Here is a 20,041-nt window from a genome sequence, read left to right as displayed (position 1 = left end):
TGTAAACTGAGTATCAGCAAAATAGCACCCGGATTGCATAGGTCACTCGGCTTATCCAGATATAAACCAAGTCCCGCTCAAAAAACACTTGGCTTATATATAAAAACTCGGCTTATTCGGCGAAAAACACTCGGGTTACATGAAAGACTTGGCAAAATAGACTAAGGCGACCAATAAAGTCATTGGATTCTGAAGGGGCACATTTAATCTAAAATTTTAGGTTTCGAAACTTAAATTTTCGTCGTTTGCTCGTACCAAGTTTCAGCAGTTGAAACTTAGCGACGTTTTAAAAATTCATCAAAACATGTTCAAAATAGAACTTATTTAAAATCCCTCATCAAAATAAACACGGATACACAAACGAAACTTAATTTAGATTTGGTTCAAAAGATATGAAAATTTAAAAATCGAAAGCCAAAAAAAATTAAGGTTGCGTGCCCCGACCCTGCGTGCCACTAATCCCCTCCCTGGCATATCAACTGTCTTGGTGCCGGAAGTCAAAAATGCACGCTAAACAATGGATAATAATCAAGCATGGCTTCGGCCATTTGAATCAATGGTTTTGCTGTAGCACATCTAGATATGCTCTAATTATTGCACATCTAAGTCTTATGTCATTGATTTTTACGTTAAGATTCGTGCAAGCTTTTTCTAAATGCTTGTTGTAATATTAAGGTGAATATGCATAATTGATATATTCCATGGTAATTAAATGACCACCTTATTGTTTATTGTTTTTGATACAGCTAAGTGGTATTAAATGACCATTTTATGTCTCATAAGGAGGAAATTCCTACGTGTATATACTGAAAACTGATATAGAACAGCGGCATGAAAAAAATAGGATAAAGAGGATATAGGAAAAAAGAAATCAATGGTGGTATGCAAAGACACTACAGAATAGGTAAGGAAAAATACCTTAATAATGGCGCAAAACATAGTATGGAGATAGATTGACAGAATAGGTGGGAAAAATACCTTAATGGCTGCGTAAATATGGTAAATGGAGATGCGGGGGATCGAACCCCGTGCCTCCCGCATGCAAAGCGGGCGCTCTACCATTTGAGCTACATCCCCTTGCTCATATTTCCTGTGTAAATTCCCATAATCAAAAGTTAGACACGGTCCTACTTCTGCGACGCGAAGACTAACCTCCATGGGCCAATGTTTAACATATGATGACCGGCCCACAGCCCACCTGTGTACGCCTGATGGCCCGTGCAGATTTAACCATTGGCCTCCACAAAAATTGTACAGCGTGGAGGGTTCAGCGAGGTTGGAGGGTCATATTAGTCCCACCTCGGCCGGAGGGAGTGAGCGTGTTGAAGGGAGGTCTTTAAGAAGGGACGACGCGCGACTGGGAAAATCATGATCCTTCAGGCAGCGAAGGGAAATGAGGAGTGGTACAGGCTCGCTTAATTATGCGAGAGGGGTGCCCGCCCCAATAAGCCTGTTACGACAGTGGGGCATCCCCGTGATTTACCATCTGATTCTGAATATAAAATTTAAATTTCTTCTTTGTGTTTTCTTTCGTTTGTTTACTTTGAATTTCATTTGAACTTGAAAGCCTTGGTATGGATTTTGATTTGGTTCTCCAAAAGTTTGATTTGATTATTTCTTTTTTGGTTTTGTTTTTGCTTGTTTGCTTATCTTTTTTTTTTGTTTTCGTTTTTGCTTGTTTGCTAATTTTCCTTTTTGGTAGATGTTTTCTATTTCCTCTCAAGTTTACAGCTTTCATTCCAACTTAGTACTGGCAAGGAGGAGTCGAGCATACATCATAGTTAATGTTAATCTGGACCAATATACAAAGTTTAAACATAGATTTAAAGTACAATTACTATATGATCAAAGAATTCATCACTTCCTCGTTGGTCCTTTGCCCTTGCGGTCACTAGAGCGGGTCCTCGCTGTTCCCGCCATGGAGAGCGTGTTGCACCTTCTCGGCCGGTACCTGTTCCACCCGTCCAACTCCGTGTGGGGCATGATCACGCGCTAGTACCACTCATACCTCGCCCATGCGAAGAGGATCGGCGTGCAGATCAGGATGTTCTCTTGGGCGTCCATCCCCGTCAACGACATGTACACCCAGATCATGGCGTGCTCCCGACAGGAGCACATACTGCCGGACGTCGACAGTGACGAGGAGAACACGACGAGCGCCGCGGCCGACGGCTCCAACAAATCGAAGGCCATCTCCGCGTCGCTGCAGGGCGAGTACTACGAGAGGATCAAGTCGACGTACTATGAGCACGCGGCGGAGGGCGGCGGCAGGGTGGGGGTGTTCCAGCCGAGCCACGAGGAGCGGCAGACAATGGGGCAGCGGTTGCACTGCTCAGCTTCTCCGACGTGCTGCTCACCATGGGGGTATCCACGTTCGGCTACATGAGCAGCAGCCTCGCGGGGCTGCGTCCCACCATGCTCATGATCGCCGAGGACCACAAGGCGCCCGAGATGTCGTGCGCGCGCGCCGTGTCCATGGAGCCGTGCTTCCACATGACGCCCGATGTCAAGTGTCAGGGGAAGGCGGTGAACAAGGAGGAGCTATCTCGGCACGTCAAGGAGTGTGATGATGTACCCAAAGGGATGAAATGGATTAAAGGTATCAAGTTAGTTGATTAGAATTCGATTGGTCGTTAACCCATGTACACTACTAAGGAAAAGCCTAGCAGTAGCGCGGATTTTTGGTCTATCAATAGCGCGGGTACTGGTACCACGCTACAGCTAAAGGTTATCAGTAGCGTTTGTTAGCCCGCGCTACTGCTATATCTACTTAGTAGTACCGCGTCTCACTGCCCACGTTATTACTATTATTCCGTATTCTGTTTATTTTATTTTATGTCGTATTCATACAACTTTATAAAAGTTTTCATACAATATCAATTTAGAGATTGTTTTTACATTATAATGAGTTATTAAATCACTAGGTAAAAGAACCGCGGATTAGTTCCGCGGTTCTTTCACCCAATGATATAATAACTCATCATCATCATATTATTGATATAAAAACTCTTGCATCATACCATCACCAACAACACTAGCTAATAATCATCATAGTCTTTATCACCAACACTATTTAATCATCATATTGTAGCTATCTAATCACCACCAACACTAGTTAATAATAATCATCATAGTCATTACCATCAACGCTAGCTATTTAATCATCATAGTCATAGTGTAGCACATCATCATCTTCGAACTCATTCTAGCTAGCTAATCACTCCTGATGCTTTCTCTCAGGTAAAATAGCATAGAAAATGTGTAGCACTCCTGATTCATCATATTGAAGTATGCAGATGAACCTGTATCCTAATTGTGGGCTGCGCTTCTGATTGTTGCCCCCTAGTACTTCTCTGCAATCCTTCACAATTTTGCTTCAGTCTTTGACTATTAAGACTTGCCCGCTTTTAGAAATTCTGAATGCACTCATGTGCAATGTAGGATGTCTTGGTCGTAAGCTAACTATTTTCATACGACCTTTAGCCTCGATCCAATGAAGCACAACTACCATCGGAAGTCCCTATTGAATAACATCATAGTAACATACTTAGCAATGAAGTTTAGATTAAGAAATAATGTATGCAAAAGATGCACTGTGCACAAATAGTAAAAATCTTACCATCTTTCCTAAATAGATGTGACCATAGTTCAATATGCACGCTAGTGGTCGCACGTTTTGAGTACTAAGATTTTGAAGTCCGGAAAAATAATTTGTCTTGACAGTATCAAGATCGTCAAGCCATAAAACATAATGACTTATCTCCTCACAGTTTAGTTCAGCCCCGGGACAGTAGTAGGTCATGTCTACCCAGCGCCGGACATGTTTGCTTGAATGGAAATAAACTGTCAATAGAAATTAGTTGTCAACTATTTTTGAATAAACAATATCCAATACATAAATATGGTTGAGAAACTCACATAATGGTAGAACTGGAGGTGTCTGTATATCGACCCAGATGTCGATAGTACCTTCAATATCATCTTCTGGACGAATATCAAAGGTGATAAGCATATCAGGCTCAAATGCATGTCTTGCATAGTGCTCTTCAGTTTTTGCATTCAAAATAGGTGTATGTGTCTGCATTGTATAATTTTGCGGCAAAAGTATAACCATGTTCGGTCCTCAAGTGAACTCTCTTTACAGTATCCGCATAGGCCGAAATTTTATCGCACGGGCTGCGCTCATCTTTGCAGTATTCACACATACCAAAATCCTTTTCGTCGTCAGACATTTCCTATGTTCATAGTTGAAACATTAATTGAAAATCGATCGAAGGCAACTACCAGAAAACTCAACACACATATCACTATTACTCAATATGCAACGGGTTGACTTTATGTCTGTCGAGTCTTCCTTCCTAAACTCTCATCTCACGTATATGGTGGGTGACGGAGTCCTGGATTAGGGGGTCTCCGGACGGTCGGACTATATCCTTTGGCCGGACTGTTGGACTATGAAGGTACAAGATTGAAGACTTCGCCCCGTGTTCGGATGGGACTCTCCTTAGCGTGGAAGGCAAGCTTGGCAATACGGATATGTATATCTTCTTTCTTGTAACTGACTATGTGTAACCCTAGCCCCCTCTGGTGTCTATATAAACCGGAGGGTTTAGTCCGTAGGACAACAACAATCATACCATAGGCTAGCTTTTAGGGTTTAGCCTCTACGATCTCGTGGTAGATCAACTCTTGTAATACTCATATCATCAAGATCAATCAAGAAGGACATAGGGTATTACCTCCATCAAGAGGGCCCAAACCTGGGTAAACATTGTGTCCCCTGCCTCCTGTTACCATCCGCCTAAGACGCACAGTTCGGGACCCCCTACCCGAGATCCGCCGGTTTTGACACCGACATTGGTGCTTTCATTGAGAGTTTCATTGTGCCGTCACTGTAAGGCTTGATGGCTCCTTCGATCATCGGTAACGATGCGGTCCAGGGTGAGGTTTTCCTCCCCGGACAGATCTTCGTATTCGGCGGCTTCGCACTGCGGGCCAACTCGCTTGGCCATCTGGAGCAGATCAAGAGCTATGCCCCTGGCCGTCAGGTCAGGTTTGGAAACTTAAACTACACTGCCAGCGCGACGGATTCGAGCCCATGTTTGGTGCGCCGCACGATCACGACGAGCATGATCTAGCTCTACCGTCGGACAGTGTTCGGGAGATCGCATCTGCAACTACTCCGGCCCTCAATCCGGAGTAAAGTGCGCCATCCGAGGACGAGTGGATAGACCCCGTCATGGTGACTGCACTCTCAGTGGCGATAGAGCCGACTACTGACTTCACCCCTTATGAGAGCCGTGTTGCCGAACCACTGGATTCGTCCCCGGCCACGGACTCCGAGCCGCCTACGCCCATGCCTATCGAATCCGATTGGGCGCCGATCATGGAGTTCACCTCCACGGATATCTTCCAGCACTCACCTTTCGGCGACGTGCTAAATTCGTTAAGGTCTCTGTCCTTGTCAGGAGAACCTTGGTCGAACTATGTTCGGCTAGAATGGGATGCGGACGACGAAGAAATTCGCCGCCCACCTGATACGTCTCCAACGTATCTATAATTTTTGATTGCTCCATGCTATATTATCTACTGTTTTGGACATTATTGGGCTTTATTATCCACTTTTATATTATTTTTGGGACTAACCTATTAACCGGAGGCCCAACCCAGAATTGTTGTTTTTTGCCTGTTTTAGGGTTTCGAAGAAAAGGAATATCAAACGGAGTCCAAACGGAATGAAACCTTCGGGAACGTGATTTTCTCAACGAACAAGACCCGGGAGACTTGGACCCTACGTCAAGAAAGAAAAGAGGAGGCCATGAGGTAGGGGAGCGCGCCTACCCCCCCCCCCCCAGGCGGGCCCCCCCCCATGGGGGGCCCCCTGTTGCTCCACCGACGTACTCCTTCCTCCTATATATACCTACGTACCCCCAAACGATTAGATACGGAGCCAAAACCCTAATTCCACTGCCGTAACTTTCTGTATCCATGAGATCCCATCTTGGGGACTGTTCCGGAGCTCCGCCGGAGGGGGCATCGATCACGGAGGGCTTCTACATTAACACCATAGCCCCTCCGATGAAGTGTGGGTAGTTTACCTCAGACCTACGGGTCCATATTTAGTAGCTACATGGCTTCTTCTCTCTTTTTGGATCTCAATACAATGTTCTCCCCCTCTCTTGTGGAGAACTATTCGATGTAATCTTCTTTTTGCGGTGTGTTTGTTGAGACCGATGAATTGTGGGTTTATGATCAAGTCTATCTATGAATAATATTTGAATCTTCTCTGAATTCTTTTATGTATGATTGGTTATCTTTGCAAGTCTCTTCGAATTATCAGTTTGGTTTGGCCTACTAGATTGATCTTTCTTGCAATGGGAGAAGTGCTTAGCTTTGGGTTCAATCTTGCGGTGTCCTTTCCCAGTGACAGTAGGGGCAGCAAGGCACGTATTGTATTGTTGCCATCGAGGATAACAAGATGGGGTTTTATTCATATTGCATGAGTCTATCCCTCTACATCATGTCATCTTGCTTAAGGCGTTACTCTGTTTTTAACTTAATACTCTAGATGCATGCTGGATAGCGGTCGATGAGTGGAGTAATAGTAGTAGATGCAGGCAGGAGTCGGTCTACTTGTCTCGGACATGATGCCTATATACATGATCATACCTAGATATTCTCATAACTATGCTCAATTCTGTCAATTGCTCAACAGTAATTTGTTTACCCACCGTAGAATACTTATGCTCTCGAGAGAAGCCACTAGTGAAACCTATGGCCCCCGGGTCTATCTTTATCATATTAATCTCCAACTACTTAGTTATTTCCTTTTGATTTTACTTTGCTTTTATTTTACTTTGCATCTTTATCACAAAAATACCAAAAATATTATCTTATCATATCTATCAGATCTCACTCTCATAAGTGGCCTTATAGGGATTGACAACCCCTATTTGCGTTGGTTGCGAGGATTTATTTGTTTTGTTCAGGTATGAGGGACTCGCGCGTAGCCTCCTACTGGATTGATACCTTGGTTCTCAAAAACTGAGGGAAATACTTACGCTACTTTGCTGCATCATTCCTTCCTCTTCGGGGAAAACCAACGCAGTGCTCAAGAGGTAGTAAGAAGGATTTCTGGCGCCGTTGCCGTGGAGGTCTACGCAAAAGTCAACATACCAAGTACCCATCACATACCTTTATCTCCCGCATTACATTATTTGCCATTTGCCTCATGTTTTCCTCTCCCCCACTTCACCCTTGCCGTTTTATTTACCCTCTCTCTCCCTATCCTCCCTCTCTTTCTCTATTTGCCTCTTTTTGCCCGCTTGCTTTTTTATTTTCTTGTGTGTTAGTTTGTTTGCTTGTCGTTATGGCTAGCCCCTTATCTTCTCCGTTGTCTCCACAGAATGAAATTCTAAATTTTAAGCAAAGGGAGGGAGAAAATCTAAAAGATGCTTGGTATAGAATTTGCAATGCTCAAAATAGATCTACTAGGAAGCAATGTACTTCCGTTCTCCTTCGCATTTTTTATGTAGGCATTACTCCTTGGCAAAGATATGTTCTTGATACTATTACCGGAGGGAACTTCTTGGGTAGCCATACTTTTGATTCTTATAATGCTATGATAGATTTATTTGGCTCACCCCCTCTCTTGGTTAATGGAACTGTATTAACTTTGGAGCATGTAATGCAAATGCTTGAAATTATTGAAAATAAGGTTGCTACCGTAGAGTTAATTGAAATTTTGGATAAAAATATCCACAACCGAATCTCTCAATATGGATCTAAAGTAGGAGTTACTTTGAAAAATATTCCATCATACTTGCTGACCATCGATGAACTAATCGGATTAACCAACCAAAGTTGGCCTCGGAAAGAAAAGGAACCCATAGTTAATGAGAAAATAAATCATGATTCTACTAGGATCGATAAACTTGAGGATATTATTACCAACTTGGGAACCGCCTTTTCTTCCGTAAAGAATACTCCAAGTCCTTCCACTAAAGTTGCCAAGCTTATGTACGTTCCTAAAAATAAGGGTGAACCCTCTAGTAAGGAAAATGCGTATCCCAAATCTATAAGTATTCATCCCAATCTTTTTGCTACCATTAAGGAACCATTTGCTACAAATGAATTTTTCGATCTTGTGCCTAAAAGTTTGATAATTAATAAAAAGAAAGAAATTCCTGAAGACGGTAGATGCCTAATTGAAGAATTTCCTACCAAAGATGGCAATACCTAGACCCATTCTTGCTTGTTATGCCTAGCTAGGGGCGTTAAACGATAGTGCTTGTTGGGAGGCAACCCAATTTTATTTTTATTTATTACTTTTTGGTCCTGTTTAGTAATAAATAATTTATCTAGCCTCTGTTTTGGTTGTGTTTTTTGTGTTTAATTAGTGTTTGTGTCAAGTAGAACCGTTGGGAAGACTTGGGGAAAGTCTTGTTGAACTTGCTGTAAAAAACAGAAACTTTAGCGCTCACAAGAACTGCTATCATTTTTATTTGGAAAGTACTATTTAGTTAATTATTTTTGCAGATGATTAGTAGATAAATTCCTCACGTCCAGCAATTTATTTTAGAATTTTTGGGGTTCCAGATCTTGCGCTAGCTACAGATTACTACAGACTGTTCTTTTTTTGACAGATTCTGTTTTTAGTGTGTTGTTTGCTTATTTTGATGAATCTATGGCTAGTAAAATAGTTTATAAACCATAGAGAAGTTGGAATACATTAGGTATAACACCAATATAAATAAATAATGAGTTCATTACAGTACCTTGAAGTGGTCTTTTATTTTCTTTCGCTAACGGAGCTCACGAGATTTTCTACTTTAAGTTTTGTGTTATGAAGTTTTCAAGTTTTGGGTAAAGATTTGATGGATTATGGAACAAGGAGTGGCAAGAGCCTAAGCTTGGGGATGCCCATGGCACTCCCAAGATAATCTAAGGACACCTAAAAGCCAAAGCTTGGGGATGCCCCGGAAGGCATCCCCTCTTTCGTCTACTTCTATCGGTAACTTTACTTGGAGCTATATTTTTATTCGCCACATGATATGTGTTTTGCTTGGAGAGTCTTGTATGATTTGAGTCTTTGCTTGTTAGTTTACCACAATCATCCTTGCTGTACACACCTTTTGAGAGAGCCATACATGATTTGAAATTTATTAGAATACTCTATGTGCTTCGCTTATATCTTTTGAGTTATATAATTTTTGCTCTAGTACTTCACTTATATCTTTTAGAGCACGGTGGTGGATTTGTTTTATAGAAACTATTGATCTCTCATGCTTCACTTAGATTATTTTGAGAGTCTTAATAGCATGGTAATTTTCTTAAAATCCTAATATGCTAGGTATTCAAAGTTAGTAAAATCTTCTTAAGAGTGTTTTGAATACTAAGAGAAGTTTGATGCTTGATGATTGTTTTGAGATATGGAGGTAATAATATCAAAGTCGTGCTAGTTGAGTAGTTGTGAAATTGAGGAATACTTGTGTTGAAATTTGCAAGTCCCGTAGCATGCACGCATGGTAAACGTTATGCAACAAATTTGAAACATGAGGTGTTATTTGATTGTCTTCCTTATGAGTGGCGGTCGGGGACGAGCGATGGTCTTTTCCTACCAATCTATCCCCCTAGGAGCATGCGCGTAGTACCAAGGTTTTTGATGACTTGTATATTTTTGCAATAAGTATGTGAGTTCTTTATGACTAATGTTGAGTCCATGGATTATACACACTCTCACCCTTCCATCCTTGCTAGCCTCTTCGGTACCGTGCATTGCCCTTTCTCACATTGAGAGTTGGCGCGAACTTCGCGGTGCATCCCAACCCCGTGATATGATACGCTCTTTCACACATAAACCTCCTTATATCTTCCTCAAAACAGCCACCATACCTACCTATTATGGCATTTCCATAGCCATCCCGAGATATATTGCCACGCAACTTTCCATCATTCCGTTCATCATGACACATTCATTATTGTCATATTTCTTAGCATGATCATGTAGTTGACATAGTATTTGTGGCAAAGCCACCGTTCATAATTCTTTCATACATGTCATTCTTGGTCCATTGCATATCCCGGTACACCGCCGGAGGCATTCATATAGAGTCATCTTTTGTTCTAGTATCGAGTTGTAATCATTGAGTTGTAAATAAATAGAAGTGTGACGATCATCATTTTCTAGAGCATTGTCCCAAGTGAGGAAAAAAGAAAGAGAGAGAAAAGGCCATAAAAAAGAGAAGGCCCAAAAAAGAAAAAAAAGAGAAAGGCCATAAAAAAGAGAAGGCCCAAAAAGAATATAATGAGAGAAAAAGAGAGAAGGGACAATGTTACTATCCTTTGCCACACTTGTGCTTCAAAGTAGCACCTTAATCTTCATGTTAGAGAGTCTCTTGTTTTGTCACTTTCATATACTAGTGGGAATTTTTCATTATAGAACTTGGCTTGTATATTCCAACAATGGGCCTCCTCAAGTGCCCTAGGTCTTCGTGAGCAAGCAGGTTGGATGCACACCCACTAGTTTCTTTTGTTGAGCTTTCATACATTTATAGCTCTAGTGCATCCGTTGCATGGCAATCCCTACTCCTTGCATTAATATCAATCGGTGGGCATCTCCATAGCCCATTGATTAGCCTCGTTGATGTGAGACTTTCTCCTTTTTTGTCTTCTCCACATAACCCCCCTCATTATATTCTATTCCACCCATAGTGCTATGTCCATGGCTCGCGCTCATATATTGCGTGAAAGTTTATAGGTTTGAGATTACTAAAGTATGAAACAATTGCTTGGCTTGTCATCGGGGTTGTGCATGATGAGAGCATTCTTGTGTGATGAAAATGAAACATGACTAAACCATATGATTTTGTAGGGATGAACTTTCTTTGGCCATGTTATTTTGAGAAGACATAATTGCTTAGTTAGTATGCTTGAAGTATTATTATTTTTATGTCAATATGAACTTTTGTCTTGAATCTTTCGGATCTGAATATTCATACCACAATTAAGAAGAATTACATTAAAATTATGCCAAGTAGCACTCCGCATCAAAAATTCTGTTTTTATCATTTACCTACTCGAGGACGAGCAGGAATTAAGCTTGGGGATGCTTGATACGTCTCCAACGTATCTATAATTTTTGATTGCTCCATGCTATATTATCTACTGTTTTAGACATTATTGAGATTTATTATCCACTTTTATATTATTTTTGGGACTAACCTATTAACCGGAGGCCCAACCCATAATTGCTGTTTTTTTGCCTGTTTTAGGGTTTCGAAGAAAAGGAATATCAAACGGAGTCCAAACGGAATGAAACCTTCGGGAACGTGATTTTCTCAACGAACAAGACCCGGGAGACTTGGACCCTATGTCAAGAAAGAAAAGAGGAGGCCACGAGGCAGGGGGCGCGCCTACCCCCCTCCCCAGGCGCGCCCTCCACCCTCGTAGGCCCCCTGTTGCTCCACCGACGTACTCCTTCCTCCTATATATACCTACGTACCCCCAAACGATCAGATACGGAGCCAAAACCCTAATTCCACCGCCGTAACTTTCTGTATCCATGAGATCCCATCTTGGGGCCTATTCCGGAGCTCTGCCGGAGGGGCCATCGATCACGGAGGGCTTCTACATCATCATCCAAGCCCCTCCGATGAAGTGTGGGTAGTTTACTTCAGACCTACGGGTCCATAGTTAGTAGCTAGATGGCTTCTTCTCTCTTTTTGGATCCCAATACAATGTTCTCCCCCTCTCTTGTGGAGAACTATTCGATGTAATCTTCTTTTTGCGGTGTGTTTGTTGAGACCGATGAATTGTGGGTTTATGATCAAGTCTATCTATGAATAATATTTGAATCTTCTCTGAATTCTTTTATGTATGATTGGTTATCTTTGCAAGTCTCTTCGAATTATTAGTTTGGTTTGGCCTACTAGATTGATCTTTCTTGCAATGGGAGAAGTGCTTAGCTTTGGGTTCAATCTTGCTGTGTCCTTTCCCAGTGACAGTAGGGGCAGCAAGGCACGTATTGTATTGTTGCCATCGAGGATAACAAGATGGGGTTTTCTTCATATTGCATGAGTCTATCCCTCTACATCATGTCATCTTGCTTAAGGCGTTACTCTGTTTTTAAGTTAATACTCTAGATGCATGCCGGATAGCGGTCGATGAGTGGAGTAATAGTAGTACATGCAGGCAGGAGTCGGTCTACTTGTCTCGGACGTGATGCCTATATACATGATCATACCTAGGTATTCTCAAAACTATGCTCAATTCTGTCAATTGCTCAACAGTAATTTGTTCACCCACCGTAGAATACTTATGCTCTCGAGAGAAGCCACTAGTCAAACCTATGGTCCCCGGGTCTATCTTTATCATATTAATCTCCTACTACTTAGTTATTTCCTTTTGCTTTTACTTCGCCTTTATTTTACTTTGCATCTTTATCACAAAAACACCAAAAATATTATCTTATCATATCTATCATATCTCACTCTCGTAAGTGGCCTTATAGGGATTGACAACCCCTATTTGCGTTGGTTGCGAGGATTTATTTGTTTTGTGCAGGTACGAGGGACTCGCGCGTAGCCTCCTACTGGATTGATACCTTGGTTCTAAAAAACTTAGGGAAATAGTTACGCTACTTTGCTGCATCATCCCTTCCTCTTCGGGAAAACCAACGCAGTGCTCAAGAGGTAGCACCACCCACCACCCACTTAGTAGCCACTGTCGACGATTTAACCGACATGCTCGATTTCGACTCCGAAGACATCGACGGTATGGACGACGATGCAGGAGACGAACAGGAACCACCGCCCATAGGGCGCTGGACCTCCACCTCATCATATGATATATACATGGTGGACACCCCCAAAGAAGGCAATGGCGACGAGACAACGGAGGATGACCCCTCCAAGAAGCAACCCAAGCGCCGACGTCAGCGGCGCCGCTCTAAGTTCCGCCATAGCAAAAGTAGTGATATCGGCACAAGAGACAATAACACTCCGGATAGTGCTGAAGACAACAATAATTCCCTCCAGCACGATTTAGATCGGGAGGACGAACAAGCTAGCCCCCCAGAGCGGGCAACAGTTGGAGAATCGGAGAAGGACAATTACATTCCTCTCTCCGAAGATGAGGTGAGCCTCGGCGACGAAGAATTTATCGTGCCTAACGATCCCGTCGAACAGGAGCGCTTCAAGCGCCGGCTTATGGCCACAACAAATAGTTTGAAGAAAAAGCAACAACAGCTTCAAGCTGATCAAGATCTGCTAGCAGACAGATGGACCGAAGTCCTTGCGACCGAGGAATACGAACTCGAGCGCCCCTCCAAGAGTTACCCAAAGCACAGGTTGCTACCTCACCTCGAGTAGGAAGCATTGGAACCTACATCACCAGTGTACGATGCGGCTGACCGGCCACCTAGTGGCCGAGCCAGAGAGGTGTTTCAGCCTGAAGTTCAGCCTGCACCCTGCCGCCACTCGAACAAAAATACCAAGGCCCGGGGGAACACACGGGACCTGCGAGACGTATTGGACAGCAGGGCAAAACATGCAAGGTCGATATACGGGTCACGGGGGCGCGCGCCAATGCGGGACGATGACCGTCGCGCTAGATACACTAAAAGTAAATTCAGCCGGGCCGAATATAGCAGACAAGACTCATATGAACTGCGTCGTGATATAGCCCGGCACAGAGGCGCCGCACCCCCCCCCTATGCTTCACTGATGAAGTTATGGATCACGAATTCCCGGAGGGTTTTAAACCCGTAAATATCGAATCGTATGATGGTACAACAGATCCCGCTGTATGGATTGAGGATTTCCTCCTTCACATCCACATGGCTCGCGGTGATGATCTGCATGCCATCAAGTACCTCCCACTAAAACTCAAAGGACCAGCTCGACATTGGCTGAATAGCTTGCCAGCAGACTCCGTCGGCAGTTGGGAGGATTTGGAAGACGCATTCCTTGACAACTTCTAGGGCACTTATGTGTGACCACCGGATGCTGATGACTTGAGCCATATAACTCAGCAGCCAGGGGAATCGGCCAGACAATTCTGGACACAGTTCCTAACTAAGAAAAATCAAATTGTCGACTGTCCGGATGGAGAGGCCTTAATGGCATTCAAGCATAATATCCGTGACGAGTGGCTCACTCGGCACCTCGGCCAGGAGAAGCCGAAGTCTATGGCAGCCCTCACGACACTCATGACCCGCTTTTGCGCGGGCGAGGATAGCTAGCTGGCTCGCAGCAACAACACATCAAGGAATCCGGGCACTCCGGATACCAAAGATGCCAACGACAGACCATGTCGTAACAGACAAAAGCGCTTCAACAACGGTGATAACACCGATGATACGGTGGTCAATGCCGGATTCAGAGGCTCTAGATCCGGTCAGCGGAAAAAGCCATTCAAAAGAAGTACTCCGGGCCTGTCCAGTTTGGATCGCATACTTGATCGCTCATTTCAAATCCACGGCACCCCCGATAAGCCAGCCAATCACACCAACAGAGAATGCTGAGTGTTCAAGCAGGCTGGCAAGTTGAATTCCGAAAACAAGGACAAGGGGCTGCATAGTGATGACGAGGAGGAGCCCCAACCGCCGAACACGGGAGGACAGAAGAGGTTCCTCCCACAAGTAAAGACAGTGAACATGATATACACAACCCACATTCCCAAGAGGGAACGGAAGCGTGCACTAAGGGACGTCTATGCGATAGAGCCCGTCGCCCCAAAGTTCAACCCATGGTCCGCTTGTCAGATCACCTTCAATCGCAGGGACCACCCCACTAGTATCCGTCATGGCGGATCCGCCGCATTGGTCCTAGACCCAATCATCGACAGATTTCAGCTCACTCGAGTCCTTATGGACGGCGGCAGCAGCCTGAACCTGCTCTATCAGGATACAATACGCAAAATGGGTATAGATCCCTCGAGGATCGAACCCACCAAAACCACCTTTAAGGGCGTCATCCCAGGTGTAGAGGCCCATTGCACGGGCTCAATCGCACTGGAAGTGGTCTTCGGATCTCCGGACAACTTCCGAAGCGAGGAGTTAATCTTCGATATCGTCCCGTTCTGCAGTGGCTATCACGCACTGCTCGGGCGAACCGCATTTGCAAAATTCAATGCGGTACCGCATTACGCATACCTCAAGCTCAAAGATGCCAGGACCTAGGGGGGTCATAACAGTCAATGGAAACACAGAACGCTCGCTCCGCACGGAAGAGCACACTGCGGCCCTCGCAGCAGAAGCACAAAGTAGCCTTTTAAGGCAAACCGCCAATTTGGCGATACAGCCCCTGGACACCGTCAAGTGAATCCGGATTAAACTGCAACAGGATCGCCTGGCACATTCAGAGCTCGCCTAGCAATTCGGCCCCCGTCCCAGTCCCAGTCAGGCGACGAAATCTGTGCCGCGCGTACATAATTACGCACTGAAAATACCATGGGCATAGTCTGGGGCATGATCAGGGCACGTCCCGCAACGCGGCTTAACCTCCCTAGGGGCTGCATACCTTTATCATTTTTTCTCTTTCAGGACCTTACTCTCTGAAAGCCTTTCCGACAGTACGATTGACGGACACATTACAGGAAGGAACAACCAAGGAGGCAAGAAACTAAGACGTACAAGGGAACCCCCAGGTGGTCTCTCATAATAATCGATATACCCGCTTTTTACTATCCTTACGCAGCTTGGCCTTGGATAGGACATGTCAAATAGTCCTATTTTTCGCTTATTGCACTACTTGTATCAGTAAGCTTCGACGTATTATTTAAATAACAATGCATAGCATTAGTCTATTATTGCATTATCCATCCCTTTTTTCTAATATGTTCATTTACAACAACTTGCACCAGTACATTCTGGTACGGTCAGTACGCCAGGGGCTTTCATTTACCCCATAATACGGCGTGAGAAGGCCGAACACTTTCGACAGTGCGGCACCCCGAACTTATAGCATTATATGCATCAGCTCCGAATCATGTCTTGGGTCAATAGTTGGGTTTGCCCGGCTCCCATGTTTTGGTACCTTACGTTCCGCAATATCGGCTAAGGTAGCGCGGGGAGAACTACTACGATTGTGTCCCGGTTCTTCCGGACGAGCACCTTAGTAGAGAAAGCCAAAAACTGACTGTCATGATAAGGCGAGAGCTAGTGGCTGTTCGAGAGGTCTGAAGTCCTTAAAGACTTTTTCCGCTTCGGGCGAGGAGTCGGCCTTGCCCGACTTAGGCGTATATAGCGCCCCAAATTTGGCTTTCCGAATACTAGGGGCTTCGCCAAAATTTAAAATTGTAGACTTCTATGGCTAAGTGAGAGTGATAAAGCCTTATAGTCCGATTGCCTAGTTCATTGTGCTGAACACCTCCCTCGAAGGACCCAAAATTGGGATAAAGAGTGCTCAGGTTTATCCCGAACACCCCAGTACTAGTTACATGGGGGCAGAAGCCGACGACTGGCCAACTCTCAGATTTTATAAACGGCCGCACAAAAGGTAATATTTTAAATTCAAAAAGCGTTGCATAGAGCAAATGAACTCGTTTCACATTATAGGATCACATGAGCATGTTCATTCAAAAATTACATCTCTGGCACATTCCTCCGCCACAAGGCGGGAACCCTTCAGGACACTGTCATAATACATTTTGGGGCAGCGATGCTCCTTGCCCTCCGACGACCCCTCCTTTACCAGCTTCACGGCGTCCAGCTTCGCCCAGTGCACCTTCGCCTGGGCAAAAGCCCTGCGTGCACCCTCGATGCAGACGGACCGCTTTATGACGTCAAGCCGTGGGCAGGCGTCCACAAGCCGCCTCACCAGACCGAAGTAGCTGCTAGGCAGGGGATCGCCAGGCCACATCCGGACTATCAGACCCGTCATGGCCTGTTCGGCCGCCTTGTGAAGCTCGACCAGTTGCTTCAGCTGGTCGCTCAAGGGCATTGGGTGTTCGGTCCTAGTATACTGAGACCAGAACAAATTTTCCGTTGAGCTCGCCTCCTCAGCTCGGTAAAACTCCGCGGCATCCAGTACACTACGGGGAAGATCTGTGAACGCTCTTGGAGAGCTCCGAACTCGGGTAAGTAAAGGGAAAGTTTCCTTCACATGCTTGCTTTGCATAATGAATGCCTTACCCGCTGCTATCTTCTTCACCGCATCCATTTCCTGGATGGCCTTGTGGGCTTCAGCCTTGGCGCTCCGTGCGCTTTCGAGCGCCTTCGCAAGTTTGGACTCTCGCGTCTTAGAGTCAAGCTCCAAGGACTCATGTTTTTTGGCAAGAGCCTCGAGCTCTTGCTGCACCTCGCCTACCCGGGCTTCTTGCTTTTCCCGCTCAATGCGCTCCTTGGCCGCTTTGTCTTCGGCCTCGGACAACGCCTTCTTCAGGGTCGCCACCTCGGTTGTGGCCCCTGGCAAATTCATTGATCCTATTACTTTACGACCAAATTTCTTTTTAATATATAGACAAGGTATTGCTTACCTTTGCTCTCCTCGAGCTGCCTCTTGGTAAGGCCGAGCTCTTCTTCGGACCGCTCAAGGTCCTGCTTCAGTACAGCGACCTCTGCAGTACGCGCGGCGGCGGCCAGCAGTGAAGCCTGCATATGCACATAGACATATTCTGATTAGACTCCCGAGTCATTATTTGATCCTCTATTCGGCCTTTCTTTGCGAACGCCAAACAGAGCATCAGGGGCTACTGTCTATGCGGTGATATTTTCCTATATTTTGATTGCTTACCTCAAAGCCTGTTAGGAGGCTGGCACAAGCTTCAGTTAGTCCGTTTTTGGCGAACTGAAATTTCTCGATCACCGCACTCATGATAGTGCGGTGCTCTTCGTCGATGGAAGCGCCGTGAAGCGCTTCCAGCAAGTTGTCCGGTGCCTCTGGATAGACAGAAGCCACCGGCACGGGCGGCTTGCCCCCCTTAACGGGGGATCGCTTGGCGGAGTCCGGAACCACTGAAGGTTCCAGCGCAGTGTTCGGCTGGGGGCCGAACTTGAAGCCCGCGGGGGTCTTGCTCCCTTTGCGCCCAGGGTCCGGAAGGTCGCCTCGAGGAGCCCCCAGGACTACCTCCCCTTGGCTCGGTGCCTTTCTAGATAACACCTTGACGTTGTTCTTAGGGCAAGGGGTGGAGGCGGTCGGAAGTGAATCGCTATTCATATCCGACGAGTCCAAAGAACCGTCCGACGAAGATACGTCAAGATGGGCTCGGTACAGACTGCATAATCATATTCGGCATAAGGAGAAGCAGTGCAATAAAACATACCATGAATTACTATGGTATCCAGATACTTACGACTTCTCCAGGGGCTTCTCCCTGGGTAACCACTCGTCGCCGCTGCAAGCGGCCGTCGTGGAGCAGTCCAGAAGGAGGGTCCTTCCCTTCTTGGACCCTTCGGCCTCCCCGGTTAGGGCGGCCTTCCTTTTCTTATCTCCCCCGGCTAGGGGAGGGGAACTTTCCTCTTCCTCCTCCTCGTTTTCGTGGGAGGAGTGCGCGTCGGAGTTATCGGACGATGAGTTCGATATAACCTTGCGCCGGAGACCCTTCCGGGTCCCTGGGCCTTCTTCTGGGCCTTCTTCACCGGCACCTCATAAGGCTCCGGAACCAGCATCTCCGTTAGGAGAGCATCTGCAGGATCTTCAGGCAGAGGGGCTGGGCAATTGAGTTGCTCCGCTGTCTCTACCTAGTCCTGTTAATGGCATGGAAGCTTAGATCCCGCACATGATTGAACTGGGGCAAATATATATCCTGTGAGATATAAAAACTTACCAGATTGGCACGGCACTTTGCGCTGAGTCCACGGTCCTCGGTAAGGGGAGGAGGTACCTCGGCGCCCTTGAACAACACCTTCTAGATGTCCTTGTGCGTCGTGTCGAAGAGCTCTCGCAGCGTCTGGTGCTTGGCCGGGTCGAACTCCCACAAATTGAATGCCCGTCGTTGACACGGGAGGATCCGGCGGAAGAGCATGACCTGGACCACGTTGACGAGCTTGATTTTCTTGCTCATCATGTTCTTGATGCAGGTCTGGAGTCCGGTCAGCTCTATCGGGGAACCCCAGGACAGGCCCTTCTCTTTCCAGGAGGTGAGCCGCGTGGGGATTCTGGATCGAAATTTGGGGGCCGCCACCCAGTTGGTGTCGCGCAGCTCGGTGATGTAGAACCACCCCGATTGTCACCCCTTTATGGTCTCCACATAGGAGCCTTCGAGCCAGGTGACGTTAGGTATTTTTCCCACCATGGCACCTCCGCACTCCGCTTGCTGGCCGACCACCACCTTCGGTTTAACATTGAAGGTCTTCAGCCACAGGCCGAAGTGGGGCCTGATGCGGGGGAAGGCCTCGCACACGACGATAAACACCGAGATGTTGAGGATGAAATTGGGGGCCAGGTCATGAAAATATAGCCCGTAGTAGAACATGAGCCCGCGGACAAACGAGTGAAGGGGAAATCCCAGTCTGCGGACAAAGTGGGTAAGGAAAACTACCCTCTCATGGGATGCGGGCGTAGGGATGACCTGCCCCGCATCCGGTAGCCGGCGCGCGATGTCCGCGGCCAGATATCTGGCTTCCCATAGCTTTGCGATGTGCTCCTCCGTGACGGAGGAGACCATCCACTTGCCTCCCACTTCGGACATGCTTGGAGTGGTTTGAGAAGAAAGACGCGAACTTGGGCGCTGGAGCTCGAGTGCGCGAGAATGGATAAGCAAGGAGGAAGAAGGCGTGGGTAAAAAGGGTGAATCTTTGTCCCTTTATAAGGGCGGAGGAGGCGATGCGCTGTTGGAAATATGCCCTAGAGGCAATAATAAAAGCATTATTATTATATTTCCTTGTTCATGATAATTTTCTTTATTCATGCTATAATTGTGTTATCCGGAAATCGTAATACATGTGTGAATAACAGACATCAACATGTCCCTAGTGAGCCTCTAGTTGACTAGCTCGTTGATCAACAGATAGTCATGGTTTCCTGACTATGGACATTGGATGTCATTGGTAACGAGATCACATCATTAGGAGAATGATGTGATGGACAAGACCCAAACC

General features: G+C 45.8%; 2 non-coding genes across 2 annotated transcripts; one reads left to right on the top strand and one right to left on the bottom strand.

Annotated features, from left to right (window-relative positions):
* Positions 1–1,004: 1,004 nt before the first annotated feature.
* On the bottom strand, positions 1,005–1,077 carry TRNAA-UGC. The gene has a single exon. It is a non-coding gene; the product is annotated as a tRNA-Ala (tRNA).
* Positions 1,078–1,388: 311 nt separating this feature from the next.
* LOC125526111 lies at positions 1,389–1,494 on the top strand. The gene has a single exon (XR_007291571.1). It is a non-coding gene; the product is annotated as a small nucleolar RNA Z279/snoR105/snoR108 (small nucleolar RNA).
* Positions 1,495–20,041: the final 18,547 nt, after the last annotated feature.

This window comes from Triticum urartu, chromosome 7 (genome assembly GCF_003073215.2).
Source record: "Triticum urartu cultivar G1812 chromosome 7, Tu2.1, whole genome shotgun sequence".
NCBI classification, from domain to species: Eukaryota; Viridiplantae; Streptophyta; class Magnoliopsida; order Poales; family Poaceae; genus Triticum; species Triticum urartu.
The sequence above is the reverse complement of the archived record's forward strand: the minus strand, read 5'-3'. Positions and strand labels throughout refer to the sequence as shown.